The sequence below is a fragment of the Ambystoma mexicanum genome, chromosome 14, assembly GCF_040938575.1.
Source record: "Ambystoma mexicanum isolate Mex_15411 chromosome 14, UKY_AmexF1_1, whole genome shotgun sequence".
NCBI lineage: Eukaryota > Metazoa > Chordata > Amphibia > Caudata > Ambystomatidae > Ambystoma > Ambystoma mexicanum.
Genome location: NC_090940.1, coordinates 420,131,594 through 420,150,171, shown reverse-complemented (window position 1 = coordinate 420,150,171; position 18,578 = coordinate 420,131,594). Strand labels below are relative to the sequence as shown.

Genomic DNA, 18,578 nt, shown 5'->3' with positions numbered 1-18,578 from the left:
AATAGTATGGAGGCAAACATTTTGCAATCTGCGTCTAGGAACTATCGTCCGATTGCGTTAATAGTCTGATCTCTGTCAAGGGCTTGGTCACTAGGACATGGCTTAACAGGTGTTTGTGGTGATGGGCTTCCCCCTTTCTTCTTGGAGGCACCGGTTCCCGAGTTGTCCAGGATGATCTGGGGTCATTGAAGGCAGGAGACTCGGCCCCCTTCCGTCCCAAGCAGATTTCAGTACTAGGGCTAGGTTGGGGACCGATTCCCCCTCACCTGTGGATATATACTCCTCCCAGCATTTTAACGTGGTGTAGAGCAGTGGAACCACAAGGGTGCCACTGAGCCGGAAGGAGTTGTTGGTTCCAGGAATATATCAGAGGAGCCACTCTCTGATAATGGACGGTGAGACAAACGTACAGGGAAAAGGGATAACAGAACCAGTGGGGGGCAGAAGGCCCAAGGCAGGAAAAGGATCAGGAAGGCAGAGGGCCCAAGGCACAGCAGACAGAGCAAGGAAGGCACAACAAGAAGACAAGGAGAAATGCTCAGCTAGGAATAGCACAAAACAACCATGGGAGGGACAGAACACTGACCAGACCATAAGAGCGTTAAGACGCACTGTGCCGAGCATTGACCTGCTATTTATATCTCGGAACATGAGTTCTAGCATCAGTGGTTTCTATAGAAACTGCCCGCTACCGCTGATCAGCTGACCCAAGGCATAACGCCATGTCGTGACATCAGCACGTTGGAGCTCCGGACCTGGAAGCATCCCGGACGACTGCAGTGGCACGAAGGAATCCGTTGCCGGTGCCTCCTGTCTGACGGACCAAACATACCGCAGGTGAAGGCACGCCCACCCACACCACCGATGATACAGCCTCCCAGACCCAGTAGGTAAGTGGTGCGGGCAGCACAGGTGGCCAGGGCAGCGCGTGACACTCTGCCTCCCCCACAGGGGGGGTGCCGAACAGCTGGTTTCCAGGGGTAACAGAGATGAAAGTGACAAACCAGGTGTGGAGTATGCACTTGAGAGGCCGGTTCCCAAGTGCGATCTGCAGGAGCATAGCCGTCCCAGTCAATCAGGTAGTATAGATGCCCCCTGCGAAACTGAGACTCACAAACGGAACGCACCACATACTCAGGATAGCTGTTGACGTCCACAGGAGCAGGTCGGGCTGGCATGCAACCATAGGGATCCGGTACTAACGGTTTCAATAACGAAACATGGAATACAGGATGTATTCGCCAGGAAGCTGGTAGTAAGAGTTTGTAGGCCACAGATGCTATCCTCTTTTGGCTGGCAAAGGGACCCAGATATCTAGGAGCCAACTTAACAGGTAGGTTACGCAAAGGGAGGTTTGTAGATGACAACCACACTCGATCACCGTTTTGGTAGGCAGGTTCCTGGCGACGGTGCTTGTCAGCTTGCTGCTTGGCACAGGATTTGGTGTTCCGAAGAATGGACTCTGAGCAGATGTAATTGCTGTACGTGACGTATCATGGTATCAGCCGAAGGAACAGGGCTGTCCATGATGTGGTCCATGGGAGACAATCTGGCAAGCTGACCGTAGGTGATAAGAAAGGGTGGACCCTGGATGGAGGAATGCCAGAAGTTATTATAGGCAAATTCAGCCATATCCAGACATGAAGACCAATTGTCCTGTGTAGCTGTGGCGTAGCAATGTAGATATTGCTCAAGTGTTTGATCTGTCCTTTCGGTTTGGCCATTAATCTGGGGGTGGTAACCAGAACTTAGTCCTCTCTGTATCTTCAAGTGTTTGCACAGCCGTATCCCGCAATGAGCAATGAATTGAGAACCACAATCTGAGATGATCCTAGAAGGTAAATCATGTAATTGATGGACCTTGTGGAGAAAAACACTGGCCATCTCTGAGGCTGTGGGTAAGCCTGTCAAGGGTACAAAGTGCGCCAGTTTCGAGAAGCAATCAACCACCACCGCTATGCAGGTGTTCCCATCCGACTCGGGGAGATCGGCAATGAAGTCAATGGCGATGGTATGCCATGGTCTGGGTGGTATTTCAGTTGGTTGTAGCAAACCAGCAGCTCTTTATCAAGGTCTTGGACTGGGCACATACTGGACAGGATTGTACATAGGAGGTCACCTGTTTGTTTAGCCCAGGCCACCAAACGGTATGAGAGACCAATTCTATGCTGGATTTTACACTGTTAGTCCACGCTGAGGGGCATCATGACAACCAAAAAGGATCTGTTTACGTAGTGCAGGAGTAGGTATGTACAACCGTTAAGCGTAGAACACCAGTCTGTCTTTTCCATACACTTCCTGATGGGTAAATAGTCCAGGCACAGAGGGTTCTCCGGATGTAGCAGATCGGACATGATCAAGGAAGGTCTGAACAACTCCAATGAAATGTTTGTTATGCAAACCCGTAGCAGGATACCATTCCGGGATGGTAGCTTACTCCAAGGATCTCGACAAGACATCTGCACGTATATTGGCGGAACCAGAGATCTGGGTCAAATTGAAATCACACTGAGAAAAAAAAAAGAAAGCCTACCTGGCCTGTCGGCTGTTGCGACACGGTAAAGACTGTAGGTATTGCAGATTCCGATGATCGGTACGAACAACAACAGTATGATTTTCTCCCTGGATATGATGCCACCACTGTTCGAAGGCTCCCTTGATTGCTGGCAATTCCTTTTCAATTGCTGAATAATTGGCTTCGCTTGGGGTTAATTTGCAGGAATAATATGCTACGGGATGTTTCACAGATGTAGGATCTGACTGTAATAATACTGCCCAGATGGCTCTGTCCGAAGCATCGGCTTCAATGAAAAAAGGTGCGGAATCATCAGGATTGGGAAGAATGGGTGCAGACATGGAGGCTTGTTTTAATTCCTGGAAGGCCTGTTCAGCTGAGGAGGTCCACGTTAAGGGCAAGTTAGTGCTTAATACCTGGGTTGTGTCCAAAGCCAAACCGGCGAAGTTAGTGATGAAGTCATAGTAATAGTTTGTGAAACCCAAGAAGCGTTGTGCCGCTTTCCGGTTGTTGGGACTCTGCCATTCTCCCATGGCTTGGACTTTGCTGACATCCATCTGAATGCCCCGGCTGCTGATGGTGTGGCCTAGAAAATGTATATTTTCTTGATAAAATAGGCACTTGGAGGGTTTGGCATATAAATGGTTTGACTCCAGCCGATGCAGTTCTTGTGCGACTTGTTCCTAATGTTGGACAAGGGAAGGCGAGAAAATCAGGATATAGTTGAGATATGCCCACATCGACAATCAGATGAGATCCGAAAAGATTGTATCCATATATTTTTGGAAAACTGAGGGAGCATTACAAAGCCCAAAGGACATCATCCTATATTCGAAATGGCCCTGCAGGGTTTTAAACGCTGTCTTCAATTCGTCCCCTCTTCTTATCCGGACCAAATGGTAGGGACCACGCAGTTTCATGAAATAACGGGCTCTCTTCAAGAATTCCAGTATGTCACGAATGAGAGACAGGGGATATCGGTCTTTCTCTGTCATGTTGTTCAGCTAACGGTAGTCGATGCGCAGTCTTAAGGTCACTTCTTTTCTAGGTACGAAAAATAAAGGTGCACCAGCAGGAGACTGAGATGGTGCAATACATCTCTTCCGTAGACATTCTTTCAGGTACTCCTGGAGTTCCTGCGGTTCACGGGGCAACAAGGAATATGTTCTCCCATGCAGTACGTATTTGTCAGGCATGAGAGTTATAGCACAGTCGAAAGGTCGATATGGGGTAATCAGTATGTCTTCTGGTTATGAAAAAGACTCTCTTGTACCCCGGATACACTGGGGGAACTCCTGAATAGAGCAGATGGCAGGAACAAAACTGCTGGGATTTCGTAGTACAGTAATAGAGTTGGTCTCATAGGAGTTCCTGGAGCTACAGCGGGTAGTACACAAGTCAGAACCAAAAATGATGGTTTGCGTGGCCCCAATTGATAAATGGATTGTGGTACGTTAACCATGGGAGACCAAGTACCAGTATTATGTTGGTCTATCCTTAGACCAAGAGCAAGTGAGTGATGAGTTACTGGTCCAGAAGAGATCAAAGAACCATTGATCTGTACTTTTTCTCCACCAATATTATGTCATGGAAAGTCGCAAAAGCCTGATCAATGTAGTTGCCTGATGCCCCTGAGTCCATAGTGGAAATTACTCAATGGTTTTTGGAGTCAAACAGGTTAACATCCAGGACCAAAAGACGAGAAGTAGGCATCAAACCCTGGTTAGTACTGGGAAGTGATGATGTGCTGAGCGGATTTGTTGTCGCCTTCCCTTCAGTCAACAAGCCCACTAGTTTTCTGATGGTTTAGGAGGACAGACCGGACATGAACCCAGCAAATGTCCAGAGGAACCCCAATAAAAGCATAGGTTATTAATTCTCCTTCTCTTCTTCAGACAACCCAGTATTGTCCCTAATTGCATAGGTTCCACAAAAGATACTGCTGGGGCCATCAAAGGTTGTTGTGGAACCATTCTAGTTGATAGGAATGGTTGTTGGATCCGCCGTCTTTCTCCCTTTCTTTCAGTTAGACGGTGGTCAATGCGGATTACCATTTCAATCAAGTATTGAGGTCCTGGGGTTTACCATAATTTACGAGTTTGTCTTTAAAGGGATGGTCTAGTAAAAAATTTTATTTAAAAAATAGATAGGTCACATAAAAAAAAATATACTAGCATCCTCCGTTTTAAAACTTCCTATGTAAAATTTTGAGCTATTCAAGCTCAAAATTCGAAAAAGCAAGCACAGGGGCGCCGCCATTTTGTGAAATGGAGGCCCTCCTGTGCTGGCTTTTGCTTTTGCGGCACTAATGAAGGAAAAGCCAGCCAGCTGTAGTAAACAAAGTCTACCGCTGGGTGGCTTTCCCTTCATTAGTGCCGGGACTTGGAGGACGCGGACCGGAGACCAGAGCAGGAAAGCTGCAGCTGAATCTCGGTAAGTGCTATTTATTTTTTTTACAAAAAATAAGCACTAGCTGCGTTTTTTTTTCTAAGTTTTCCGGGCTGGAGGAGCCCGGAAAACTTAGAAATAAAACCGCAGCTTTAAAAATGTTGTATTTATGTTTGCGGTCGCTTTTGAAGCGACCGCAAACATAAATAAAACGTTATTGTGTTGGAAAACGCTGCGGTTTTAAAACCGCAGCGTTTTCCAACACAACCGCGTTGTGTCTGCCTGAATCTGGTTTACCATTTGGGGCTCTCGGGCTCGGGCTTCAAAAGCGACTGCAAACATAAATACAACGTTTTTAAAGCTGCGGTTTTATTTCTAAGTTTTCCGGGCTCCTCCAGCCCGGAAAACTTAGAAAAAAAAACGCAGCTAGTGCTTATTTTTTGTAAAAAAAATAAATAGCACTTACCGAGATTCAGCTGCAGCTTTCCTGCTCTGGTCTCCGGTCCGCGTCCTCCGAGTCCCGGCACTAATGAAGGGAAAGCCACCCAGCGGTAGACTTTGTTTACTACAGCTGGCTGGCTTTTCCTTCATTAGTGCCGCAAAAGCCAGAACAGGAGGGCCTCCATTTCACAAAATGGCGGCGCCCCTGTGCTTGCTTTTTCGAATTTTGAGCTTGAATAGCTCAAAATTTTACATAGGAAGTTTTGAAACAGAGGATGCTAGTATATTTTTTTTTATGTGACCTATCTATTTTTTAAATAAAATTTTTTACTAGACCATCCCTTTAAGTTCTTCCCGTAGTCCGCGTTTGAATAAGGTTTGCTGGGTTACTATCAGCCACTGGGCATCAGCTGCTATTTGACGAAAGCAACCAATATACAAAATCAAATCTTGGGAACCTTGTTTTATATCAATGTCATGGATACTGGGCCCCCAGCTAAGCATCTCATCTTCTTAGCCCTTGGAAGGACATTGAACAAGTAGACTGGGGCTAGGTGGGTTAGGGCCTGGCGTGTAACGCACTCCTAGCAACTTTAATCACCCTAACCATCCATTTCCATTTAGGGTAAATCCTGTGTCAGCAGCAACCTTTATTTTAAGCACACTTCTTGGTAGGGGTTCTCTCACTTCCTGTTCATCCAACATGGAGGACTAGTTCCCATGCCAGCATTGAGCAACGCAGTCTAGTCTCTGGGCGTGGATGCCTTTATAAGCCACGCCCAGCGACCGGCCTGTGCTTCGTGTGGTTTCTGTTGCTTGAAGCTGCACGCTCACCGCAGCTCCGGATCCAGTGAAGGAATTAGAGTTTGTATCTGACTTCGTTTCATCTACCTGCTAATGAAATCCTAAGTACTTACCTGATTTTCAGTCCAGCCTGCTTCAAGAATCAGCTATTGGGATCGACGGCATCTGCTGGTTGCAGCCCAGCAGCTCTCTGGGCATCTACCGCAGGGTTTCTTCATTCTTCTTTTCAACTCCGGCACCTGCAAGAGAAAAAAACAAGTAAGATCGACGCCGCGCTACATAGCTTAGCTACGCGTGCAAAAACGAAGAGAAGCGCAGCACAGTACTCACGCAACTTCATCCAGGGAACTTCTCTGAGTCGCTGCAATCCTCCCCAGCGCTCCTTGTCACTCGCGCTTCGCCGGCTCACTCCAGCATACCACGAACACCTGCGGAGATCATACAAATCACGTGGGCTAGAGACATTAACCTAGCGCTCATTGCACACAACAGCTCACACAAAGGACTTTACAGCCTATCCCAAGACATTGTTTACCCCTGAAGAACTGCCAAAACAGGGGAAGGAATCATTTACCACACAGAACACACTGCTAGGAACTCAAGTGGTTGAACTTTACCTGGCAATCAAGGATCTAAGGGGTCAGTGAAGTAACTGGACTCAATCCAAGACTCAGAGCCCCTGCGCCTTGCAGGATGGGGAGCCCACAATACCAGCCTTAAAGATCAGTCCTCCAACCAGTACGGGATCCCCATCCAAAGCAGGAAGGCCCACTACCCCGGGCAGAAGAGGGCACCAGAGGGATCCATCACTCCAGCAGAGTCCCAGGTGAGTGTGACAGAACACAAAGCCGTCCTTAAGCCACTCTGCCTGAGCGATAGAAACCTCACATGTGGACCAGTTATCACAGATTCTGGGAGAACCACGGCCCGAAGTACATGCTGCCTGAGCTGAAACGAATGCATTAAGACGAGAGCTGGTGGTAAACAGGGATAGAACTGATGAGTTAGCCCACCAGCTACTGCAGACACATGCGGGGCTAGCCCCCCTGCCAGGGGGGCACCGCCAGTTTTTGGCTTTGCAGCCTTTGGCCCCAGTACAGGTAGTTGTTCCAGGTAACATTCCACTGACACCCCCTGAAAGATTCACTGGAGGTCCCAAGAAGTTTGGTGTCTTTATGAACCAGTGCCTCTTACACTTTTTGTGTAGACCTGGAGTTTTTCCAACGGATCAATCAAAGGTGGTGTTTGTATTGTCATACCTGGGGGGGTCACGCAGCGGATTGGTCGGTCCCACTGTTGAATAGGGACAACCCCCTACTAGGAAATGTCCCCAGATTCCAGTGCAAGCTAGTGAAGCTCTTCACCCGCCACACTATTGAGACTTGAATGTCCTTTAGGCAGAAGAGTCCTCTTCGGCCTAAAGATGCCACACAGAGAGAACTCAAAGTCACTCCCTGTGCGACCGTTGAGGCCACAGGTGGAGATGGTCAACTCCGGAACCGCGAACCTCTGGGACCCCAATCCGCTGCAAGAAAATACTGATTAAGTACCAAGCAAATGACAGTAAATGACAGTGAAAAAATAACGTGAAAAAAGGTCTTACCAGAGGGGTCAGGAGAAAGGCAATGCACCTATGAGGTAGGGGTCTGGGACTCACGTGGGCAGGTAGACTGTAGTCCCAAATAATGGCGTGAGAACCACCTGATGACAAGAACGTGGTTTGGTAGCTGTGGAGCTTGAAAGCAAGAAGTTCCAAAGAAAACCAGATGCAAAAGGGAAATCCGTGTTGCAGTCCAAAGAGCAGTCCGAATTCAAACCACAGGCAAATCCAATGTAACAAAGCCAGTAAGGTAATCCAAGCGAAGTCAAAGTAAGCAAACCGAGGTCAAAAATCCAAAAGAGTCAAGAAATCCAAACGGACACGTAACGCCAAACAGGTTGCAAAGAACAGCTGTGAAGCAGCGGGTTCACGGAGAACCATGTTTAAATACTCGGGCTACTGGCATTACTTCCCGTCACTTGACGTGCTGCCGCATCACGTGACTGGATTCCTGGGTCATGTGAGCACACAGCGCTGGTCACGCGACGCGGAAGCGTAGTAGCGTTCAGCCGATTACATAGGCGCCAAGGAAGCTGCCAATGCAAAAAAGGACGCAAACTGGAGAGCGTTCTGTTGCGGGTGAGGCGTGCATGTGCACGCGAGTCATCAGGAGGCCCACGTGAGTGCCAGGGTGTGAAGGGGGAATAGGACAGGACAGAGGGAGCGGGGCGAGCTATAGTGATTCTAGAGTTTTGGGCAGGGGCCGGAGTGGCAGTATTGTCAGGTGTGTGTACAAGGGAGGGTGTGACACACACTCAGGGGCAAGCATTAGACAACAAATTGTTATCCCTACGTCAGGGCAGTCAAGACCTCCTAGTTTATGTGGCTACCTTCAATCGTCTGGTTCTTGAGTCAAACTGGCCTGAGGAAAAGCGCACCACCCTGTTCTACAGAGGCCTGCAGGGGGCGCTATCGGATGTTCTCGCGCAAGTAGTCAACCCTCCCGATAGGTGTGCGGAGTACATTGATTTGGCTATCCAATTAGATCACCGGTTGCAGGACCGAAAGGCCGACCGTCCTCGTTCGGAAAGCAGAACATTCTATGTGCATCCTAAAGAGAACCCAGTTCGGCATCCTGCTCAGACGCATCCAGAACCCATGCAACTGGGAGTTCTCTGTGGACCTCTGTCAAAGGCAGAGAGAGACCAAAGACGGCAGGAAGTTATGTTTGTATTGTGGCCAGTCTGGTCACTTCCTCCGGAATTGCCGGGCCAGACCTCCACGAAAGTCGGTGGGAGCCATAGACAGTGGAAATGAGAAAAGTGAATTGGAAAACTCCAACAGGCAGACCTTGAAGTCGGTTTGTCGAGTGCAGAAAAAGGTCCCCTGGCCTCACACTTCCCAATACCTGTAATTCTGATCAACCAGCAACAACCCTCCAAGATGAATACTCTAGAGGCGTTTGTGCATAGCGGAGCTATCGTTAATTACACAGAGTTTGGGGGGCGGGCAGAATCGGGGTACGCGTCTGCTCAAAGGCAGTAGCAGAGAACGTAACAGCAGTGGACAGAACGCAACTGCTTTCTGGCCCGGTGACATAATGTACAGCTGACGTTACGCTACTATGCCAAGATGGACATAGGGAAAATATTTAGTTCGACCTTATCTCCGTCCCACAGTTCCAGATAATCCTCGGAATACCTGGGTTGGAGGTGCACAATCCTCGTTATCAACTGGCGTGCGAAAACCCTGACTTTCGCCGATGATTGTCATCGCTGTTACGAGAAAGAACACAGGATGCCCATTACCAACCGTTCCAAAGGCGGTTTCCATGTTGGGGTTGGTGGGAATCCTGTCCCCCCAAATATCCGGAGTTTCAGGACATTTTTGCTAAGGAACAGGCCAACACGTTACCACTGCACTACTCTTATAACTGCCAAATTGACTAAATGCCAGGGTCGCAAATGCCGTGTAGTCGGATCTATGCCTTGACGGAAAAGGAAAACAACCACCTGAAGATGTATCTAGACCAGTACCTGGCAAATGGTTTTATTCGGCCATCAAAATCACCAGCGGCCTCTCCCCTCTTTTTCGTGCCTAAGAAGGAGGGGGATTTAAGAATGTTCGTCTACGATCGCATGGTAAATCAGGTCACAGTGAAGAACAGTGTGATGTTGCGACACTCCTTTGCTGAGGAGGCCCGGCAACGGTTATAGGCCTGCCTAGGCCTGATGTCGTAGCGCAGCGCTGAATAAAGACATGACTGCTCAACTCACTGCATAAACCCGGACTGGCGCCAAAACGCCAGTTCCGATGATTCCTTTATTTTCCTGATTCCGCCCCCTGACACGTGACCCGGTCTCCCAGGCACGTGACATCACATTCCTTCCAAACTTAGAATGCTTTTCCTAGGTCACGAACAATAATTTTATAAACAAGTGTAGTCCATTCTAGTTTCTTAGGAGCGCTCTCTGGGCATGCTCGATCGATAATAGATTCCTTGTATGACATAATAATAATAATAATAATAATAATAATAATAATAATAATAATTTAGCATTTATATAGCGCTACGAACCCTTGGGTATCTGAGTGCTGCTTATTATTACCCACGGTGTGTAGTGCTCATATATCGACCTCAGAAGGGTGAAAGGTTGAGTTTGGCCCTGCCGGGATTCGAACCTGCATCAGCAGGCTCGACACAGATGTTAAAGCGAGTGCTCTACTCGCTGTGCTATTGGACCAGCTCCATATCCACCTCCATATCCTTGGAGGCGGGATGACTGTTGTGGCTTTTCCCTCAGATGGTATCGGGGATGAGTCCTTTCAGATTCCTCTGCTGGAGGGGTCTCTGGCCCGGCCTCGCTCCCGCACAGAGTCGGTGTTCTAGGTTCTTGGGGTGTGTCATGAGCTTCGGGCAGCTCAGGGTCATTTTCTCAAATGGGTGACCTGGGTTCTCCCCTAGGGGTCCTCAGGCCTTCCTCCCACATTGCTGCTGGGACTTTCCGGAAGTGTCATATGTACCTGGTCACTGTTTCATTTCCTCTAGTGGCTGTGCTCATGCTGTGATTTGCGGCACTGACCGTCCATGGTCTGAACTCGAAGTTTAGAGACATCTTCTTGGGCGGAGCCCGGTTCTTAACAAGTACTGTGTCTCCAGGCAGCAGCTCACGGTGGCTGGCGCGGCGAGTACGGCTCTCTTGCTCATTCCGCTTGATTCGTCTTGCCTCTATGGCAGGGATGTCCGGATCGGGTGCTATCCAGTTCGGGTGGATGGGGAGTTCAGTTTGTATCAGCACTCTGAACATGAGGGCTGCAGGGCTGATCCCTGTTGAGGAGTGCGGGGTCTGACGGTGAGTACTCAGAAAATAGTACACTGCGTTCAGCCAGGAGTGACGTCGCTCTTTTGCGATGCAGATTACTTTGTTGAGCGATCCCATGAATCGCTCAGCGTCGCCGTTTGCTTGTGCCGTATGTCAAGGTCTTGGAAGAATTGTCGTAGTTCTTGGCTGGTGAAAGGTGGGCCATTGTCACTCTTGATTTTAGATGGGAAGCCGTGTATTGCGAATATCTTTTCTAGTGAAAGAGTAATTGTCTCCGCTTTGGTGGATGCCACATGTTCAACCTCGGGGTATCGGCTGAATTCGTCCACCAGGACTAGCAGGTAGCCCTCTCCTGCAATAGTGCAGTAGTCTATGCTGACAGATTTCCACCGTTTGTTGCTCCTCGGGGCACTGGTGATGGGTTCTGGGCTCTCGGCTTGCCTGGTGGCTTGGCAGGCTGTGCAGGATTCTACAAGGTCCATTACTCGCTGTTGCATGTGGGGCATCCACATCCAGGACTTTAAGTATGATGTTGTCTTTATGATTCCTTGGTGTCCACTGTGGGCTAGTTTGAGGGTCCTCTCTTCGAGTGCCGTTGGTAGCACAATTCGGTGTCCTTTAATTATTACCCCCTCGGGGGCTACGGTGAGTTTGTGGCAGATTCCGAAGATTGCTTGCAGCTTCTCCTGAGCGGACTTGGTGCGCTGTGCCATGGAGGTTAGGAAGTTCTTCCAGTTTCCTGATTGGAATGCCATTGTGATGTGGGTTAGGATGACGTCTACTTCGGTCGCGTCGGCTACTTCCTGCAGTGTGAGGGCCCACTGTCGGGCACATCAGTCTCTGTCACGTGTTGTTCCTCCTGGTCTGTAGCAGGCCGTGGGTGGTGGGGCAGATAGTCTGCTGGGTTGTCTGCCCCCGCTCGATACTCCACTTCTATGTTGTAGGGTTGGAGCTGTAGCATACACTTTTCGATGCGTGCCAGGGGGTGTGGTGCTGAGCCCTTGAAAATAGGGATGAGTGGCTTGTGGCCAGAGAATACCTTCGCCTGCTTGCCCAGTAGATATTCTTTGAAATGTCTGCACCCCCAGAGGATCGCAAGGGCTTCCTTTTCAATATGCGCATAGTTTTGTTCAGTGCACGACTGGCAAATGCAATGGGGTGTACGTTGCCTTCTTTGTCGATTTGGGTAAGCACGGCTCCCAAGCCTACTGGGCTAACATCGACCAGGAATTTGTGCGTCTTTCGATGTCGAAGAACGCCATGGTCGTGGAGGCAGATAGCGAGTCTTTGATTAGTTGGTAAGCTTGTTGATGGGTGGGTGACCACTCCTACTTCTGGTCCTTTTTTGTGAGTTTGCAGAGGGGCCTTGCTATGGTGGCGAGGTCTGGGATGAACCTCGCGCAGTACGTTGCCATTCCCATGAAACTCCTTACCTCTGTGGTGGACTGCGGACATTGGTGCTTTTGATGTGGTTTACTTTTACTTATGTTCGTTGTCCCTTCTAGGTCATTGAGGACCTTTCGGATCTCATGCTGAAACACTTCAGCTGCCGACGATATCCCGAAGATCAGGCATTTGTACCTCCTCAGGCCGAGGTGGGAGGAGAAAGTAATGATGTACCTCAACTCCTTTGCTAGTTTGAGTTGGTGGTATACTGACCTGAGGTCCAGCTTGCTGAATATTGTCGCTCCTTTTAGATCAACGATGAGCTCATCTATAGTCGGCGTGATGTGCCGCTCCCTTCCGATGGCTGCATTGGGGAGCCTCATATCGATGCAGATACGTACTGCGTTGGGTTGTTTGGGCTTTTGCACTACTACCAATAGTTATGCCCACGGGGTTGGCCCCAAAGTCTTCTCAATTATGCCTGCCTTTTCTAGCTTCTCAAGTTCCTTTTCTAAGGCCTCCCTCATGTGGAACGGTACTCTGCGATGACGCACTGCCTTCAGTTCAATGGTGGGGTCAATGAGTAGTTTAATGGACCTGCCTTTTAGGCAGCCGATGCCCTGTAATACCTTTCAGTGTTTTTCGATTAGGTCATTGATTTCTGCGTGTTGAATGCTGCAGTTTTTCCGCTGTTTTGCAGCTTAGGAGAGTCTTGCAGCCAGCATCGACAACGTAGATCCTGGCTCGGCACGTGGTGGTGTTGTTGTGTGATAGGTTTGATCTGAATGATCCTTGCACCGGCAGTGGTTTCTTGCAGCCGTATGCATACAGTCGAACAACTTTCCTGTCTTGGAGTCTCGGCTTCAGGTGGAGTTTGTCAAATGCAGTTATGGGCATGATGTTGATGATTGCGCCTGTGTCAATAACAACTTTTATGGGCATCCCGTCTGATATGAGTGTGCAGGAGGGTCTTTCCTGTTGCTTGGACCTCTTAGGTTCTACTGCTGATATGAGATGTACACGGTGTACTCTCTTGCAGAGCTTCTTTCGGCTTTCTTTGTCACGTCTATCGGGGCATGCGCTGTCCTCGCTCTCTTCACTTTCGCTCGTATCCGGTGACCTCTGTGTGTGGTCTACTGCTGTTGCTCTCCCCTTCCGGCTTGGTTGACCAGAGGTTTCTCGAGGAGCAAACTTCTTTCTGTGTTCCTGTGGCCGTCGCAGTGGTTGTTCTCAGTTTCCTCTGCTTGGTGGGTGTAGGCAGACTGCCGCATAGTGGTTGATGCGGTTGCACTTGCGGTAGGTCGACCCCCACGCAGGGCATGTTTCTCCTCTGTGCCATGGGCCATCACACGACATCCATGAGTTCTCTCGTCCTTGAGGCATGTGGGGCTTGGAGGGGTTCATTCCTCTGTCTCCTCGATCTCGGGTGATTTGCCGCCTCGAGACAGCTTCAACCTCCTCGGTCTTTCTGGGGTTGTCTAGTGGAAGCTGTTGGATTGGGGCCTCGATTACTGCCGCTTGGTCGTCCGTGCGTTCTCGAAGACGCCCCATCTCGAGGATGTGAGATAGCGATATGTTCTTTTCCGACAGGATAGCCCTCCTCAGTTTTTCTGATGAGATCCTGTTGATTATTTGGAGACGGATGGCGAACTCCACCTTGGGTAACTCGCAGCCGACTGCCATCTCCCGTAGGCGGGCATGGAAATTGTCCACCGTCTCACTCTCCCGCTGCCTGGCCATACAAGAAGTGGAATCGGTCGTAGTCGGGATTGAGTTCAGGTCTGAAGTTGTTTGTGAGCGTATTCTTGGTGGCATTATAGTCATTCGCATCGCTGTTGTTTGGGATGGCGTTGAACAGGCGTAGCGCTGCTGCTCCGATGTTGAGCAGGAGGAAAGTGCGTTTCTTCCTGTCTGCAGTGATTTCCCTGGCATCGAGATGCATCTCAAATTGTTGTAACCAGATGCCCCAGCGAATGGCTGCCCCTGTGGTAAATGGGTCACAGGGCACCATGAGAGTGGTGAGTGCCGGGTCTGGGTGTTCTGGATTGATGCTTCTTCTCGCTGATGGGCTTGCACTTGCCCTTGAGGGGCTTGTATTTGTGCTGGACATGGTTGGTGTTGTGAGGTGGGCCGCACATTGTGCGCGGGAAGTATGGTGCTTTACTGGCGCAGGTGCAAACACGTGCTTCTGGTTGTGCTGCATGTGTGGCTGCAGGAAGTGTTTCTTCTCCCTTGATGGATCAGTCACTTGGGCGTGCTGACAGAGGACTCCTGTCACTGGTGGTTGATAGGGGTGGAAGGAGTCACTCACCGGTGTTTATGCGATGAATTTGCATGGTTTTGTGAAGCTTGTACTGTAGCTCGCTTCCAGAGCGTTGAAAACACTGTGTGTGATGGTACCGTGAAGCGTGTGCTGCAGCTCGCCTCCGGAGTGCCGAAAATGCTGTGCACGATGGTATTAGGTGGCTGGGAACCCCATGGAACGTTGGGGGAGTAAGAACAAGGCTCACACTTTTGCGTTCATTCATACGCGATGTAGATATAATTCTGGAAACTCTTTACGAACGTCGAGGGTCTGAAAACGAGGCTCGCTCTCTTGTGGGACTTGAAGGTGAGGAGCTGAACTTTGCTTTTGATAGTAGGCCTCCTTGGAATGTGGCGCTCTGGTTATTCGTGTAATGGAGCTGGAGATTCGTACCTCTGCAGGTGAAAATGAAAGTTCATGCGTGGGCGCGTGGGGACAGCACCGCCTCGTCACCAGTGTGATGTCGGGACACTCCGTTGCTGCGGAGGCCCGGCAATGGTCGTGGGCCTGCCTAGGCCTGATGTCGTAGCGCAGCGCTGAATAAAGACATAAATACTTGGCTCACTGCATAAACCCGGACTGGCGCCAAAACGCCAGTTCCGGTGATTCCTTTATTTTCCTGATCCCGCTCCCTGACATGTGACCAGGTCTCCCCGGCACGTGACATCACAAACAGGTATCCGTTGCCCCTGATTCCAGTGCTATTGGACCAGGTGAAACGGGCACAGATTTTCACGAAGTTAAGACCTCTGAGGAGCTTACCACCTAGTGCTTGTGAAAGAGGATGACGAATGAAAGACAGCATTCTGCACCAGGTATGACCTCTACGAGTACCAGATAATGCCTTTCGGCCTGTGCAATGCACAAGCGGCATTCTAATATTTCATGAACGATGTCCTGCGTGAACTATTGGATGTACATGCGGTGGTATACATCGATGATATCCTTATATATTCACTGAACTTGCAGGAACACATATCGCATGTACGAGCCGTACTTCGCAAATTGCGGGTAAACCATCTGTATGGCAAACTTGAGAAATGCTCCTTCCATGTTACCGAAATGGAGTTTCTAGGGTTTGTGGTTTCACCACAGGGCATAAGAATGGATAACAGGAAGGTAGAAGCAATCCTCACTTGGCCTGCACCTACATTGTTGAAAGGGGTACAAAGCTTCCTCGGTTTCGTGAACTTTTACAGATGATTCATACCAGGATTCTCACATATGGTACACACAATTACCTCTCTACTATGAAAACACCGGAAGTTTGAATGAACGCCAGCTGCAGAGGAGGCGTTTCAAGCCCTGAAGGACAAACTTACTTGGGCCCCGGTACTACAACATCCACAATCAGATATCCCCTATGTTGTCGAGACTGATGCCTCTAGTGTGGCCATGGGGGCAGTCCTGTCCTAACGAAACCCGGAAACCGGTTGCTTACATCCAGTGGCCTTTTAGTTGAAAAAGTTCTCCCCAGCGGAACTAAATTACGCAGTTACAGACAAGGAACTGTTAGCAATCAGAGACGCTCTCAAAGAGCGGAGACACTAGTTGCTAGGTGCCAAGCACACTGTGACGATCATAACCGACCACCAGAATCTGCAGTACCTGTGCTCCGCTAAAGCCCAGTCGTCCCGACAGCTTTGCTGGGCTCAGTTTCTGGCTGAGTACGACTTCCTAATTACTTATCGATGGCTGAGTACGACTTCGTAATTACTTATCGACCTGGAGTCAAAAATGGCAAAGCAGACGCTTTATCGCGCATCGGCAAAGGCGAGGATGCCTACATTGCTCCAGATCCAGTAGATATCATCCATGGCCACAAGATACTAGGATTGTGCAGGTTCATCAATTCTCCCCTGGAAAGCTTGAAAGAGGCAGTTCGAAACAGTTGGTCAGCAGCCGAATTACAGACATGGGAAAGGAAAAGAATTCAGTTTTCTGTTCAGGATGGCCTGCCTTATTACCAGAAGCACCTCTATCTTCCAACACGCCCTCTACTGGAGCAAGTAATCACCAGCTACCATAGTTCCCCTCTGGATGGTCATCCAGGAGTGACAAAGACCATAGAAAAAGTGAAAAGATCATACTGGTGGCCAACCTGGCGAGATGTCATCAATTTTGCCAAGGCATGTGGAACCTGCGCTCAAAACAAAGCAACAACGCAGAAGCCAGTCGGTCTGTTACAACCTCTCGCTATACCACCCGCGCCCTGGCACACCATTTCAACGGATTTCATCACGGACCTGCCTCCTAGTTCAGGGTACAACACCATTTTGGTTGTAATCAACCTTTTCTCCAAAATGGCCCATTTTGTGCAATTACTAGGGGTTCCTTCAGCCCCAACGTTGGCTCAAGTCTTCCTGGACAGCATAGTTAAACTACACGGTTTCACATCCGTAGTAATATCAGATAGAGGCAGTCAATTTGTGTCACAATTCTGGAGGAAATATTGTATTCTAGCTGGGGTGGAAGTTCGCCTGTCCACTAGTCACCACCCTCAAACCGATGGGCAGGCAGAACACACAAATCAGACCCTTGAGCAACACCTCTGTTGCCTCCTACACGAGACAGATCAAGCCTGGGTGGAAATCCTATAGATGGCAGAATATGCCTACAACAACTCGGTGCATTCCTCCACGCAGCTAAGCCCTTTTTACACATCATATGGTCATAATAAGCGAACCTCAGTGTACGATCCTCCGCAGGTAATTGAAATTCCAGTAGTCAAGACCTTATATGAACATACTACCAAAGCTATGGAAAAGGCTGTTGCTCATTTGAAGATGGCTAAAGAAACACAGAAAAGGTATGCCGGTCGTCACCGTAGAGAAGCACCCAATTACCAAGTAGGTGATTCAGTATAGTTGTCTTCAAGATGCATTGCATTAAGATGACCCAGACAAATTCAGCCTAAATTCTTGGGGCCATTCACAATTGAAGCTGTGGTTTCACCAGTGGCCATGAGACTGACCCTACCATGTCATATATACGCATACATCCGGTTTTCCACGTTTCTCTACTAAAACCTGTGCATCCAGGAACTCGATTGCAGACACCTCCTGCTCCAGTAATAATGGGGGATGAACCTGAGTACGAAGTCAAAAGCATCGTAGACTCTAAGATGGTTAAGAAAAAATTATACTATCTAGTGGACTGGAAAGGGTATGGGTCACATGACAGGTCCTGGTAACCCAGTGAAAACATTCACGCCCGACGACTGCTAAACCGATTTCATCGAGACAACCCCACTAAACCAGGGTCGAAAGGCACATCCTTGGGAGGGGCCTTGAGGGGGAGAACTGTCATGGATACTGGGCCCCCAGCTAAGCACCTCTTCTTAGCCCTTGGAAGGACATCGAACAAGCAGACTGGGGCTAGGTGGGTTAGGGCCTGGTGTGTAAAGCACTCCCAGCAACTTTAATCACCCTAACCCTCCATTCCCATTTAGGGTAAATCCTGTGTCAGCAGCAACCTTTATTTTAAGCACACTTCTTGGGAGGTGTTCTCTCACGTCCTGTTCATCCAACATGGAGGACTAGTTCCCATGCCATCAAGTGCTGTGTAGTCTGATCTATGCCTTGACAGAAAAGGAAAACAACCGTCTGAAGCTTAGTTACGCATGCAAAAACTAAGAGAAGCGCAGCACAGTACTTACGTAACTTGATCCAGGGAACTTCTCTGAGTCGCTGCAAGAATCCCCAGCGATCCTCGTCACTCGCGCTTCGCCGACTCACTCCTTCATACCACGAACACCTGCAGAGAACATACAAATCATGTGGGCTAGAGACATTAACCTAGCGCTCATTGTGCACAACAGCTCGCACAAAGGACTTTACACCCTATCCGAAGACATTGTTTACCCCTGAAGCACTG

At 49.2% G+C, this 18,578-nt stretch overlaps 1 protein-coding gene and 1 long non-coding RNA gene across 2 annotated transcripts in view; one reads left to right on the top strand and one right to left on the bottom strand.

The window, feature by feature from the left end:
• The window catches only part of GCH1 (GTP cyclohydrolase 1), a 578,380-nt gene that overhangs the window by 396,063 nt on the left and 163,739 nt on the right, over nucleotides 1–18,578 (top strand). The window lies entirely within an intron of this gene.
• On the bottom strand, nucleotides 6,282–18,461 carry LOC138527306 (uncharacterized). The gene is made up of 3 exons (XR_011283879.1): nucleotides 18,361–18,461; nucleotides 6,479–6,576; nucleotides 6,282–6,387 (listed from the first exon to the last, which is right to left on the bottom strand). It is a non-coding gene; the product is annotated as an uncharacterized lncRNA (long non-coding RNA).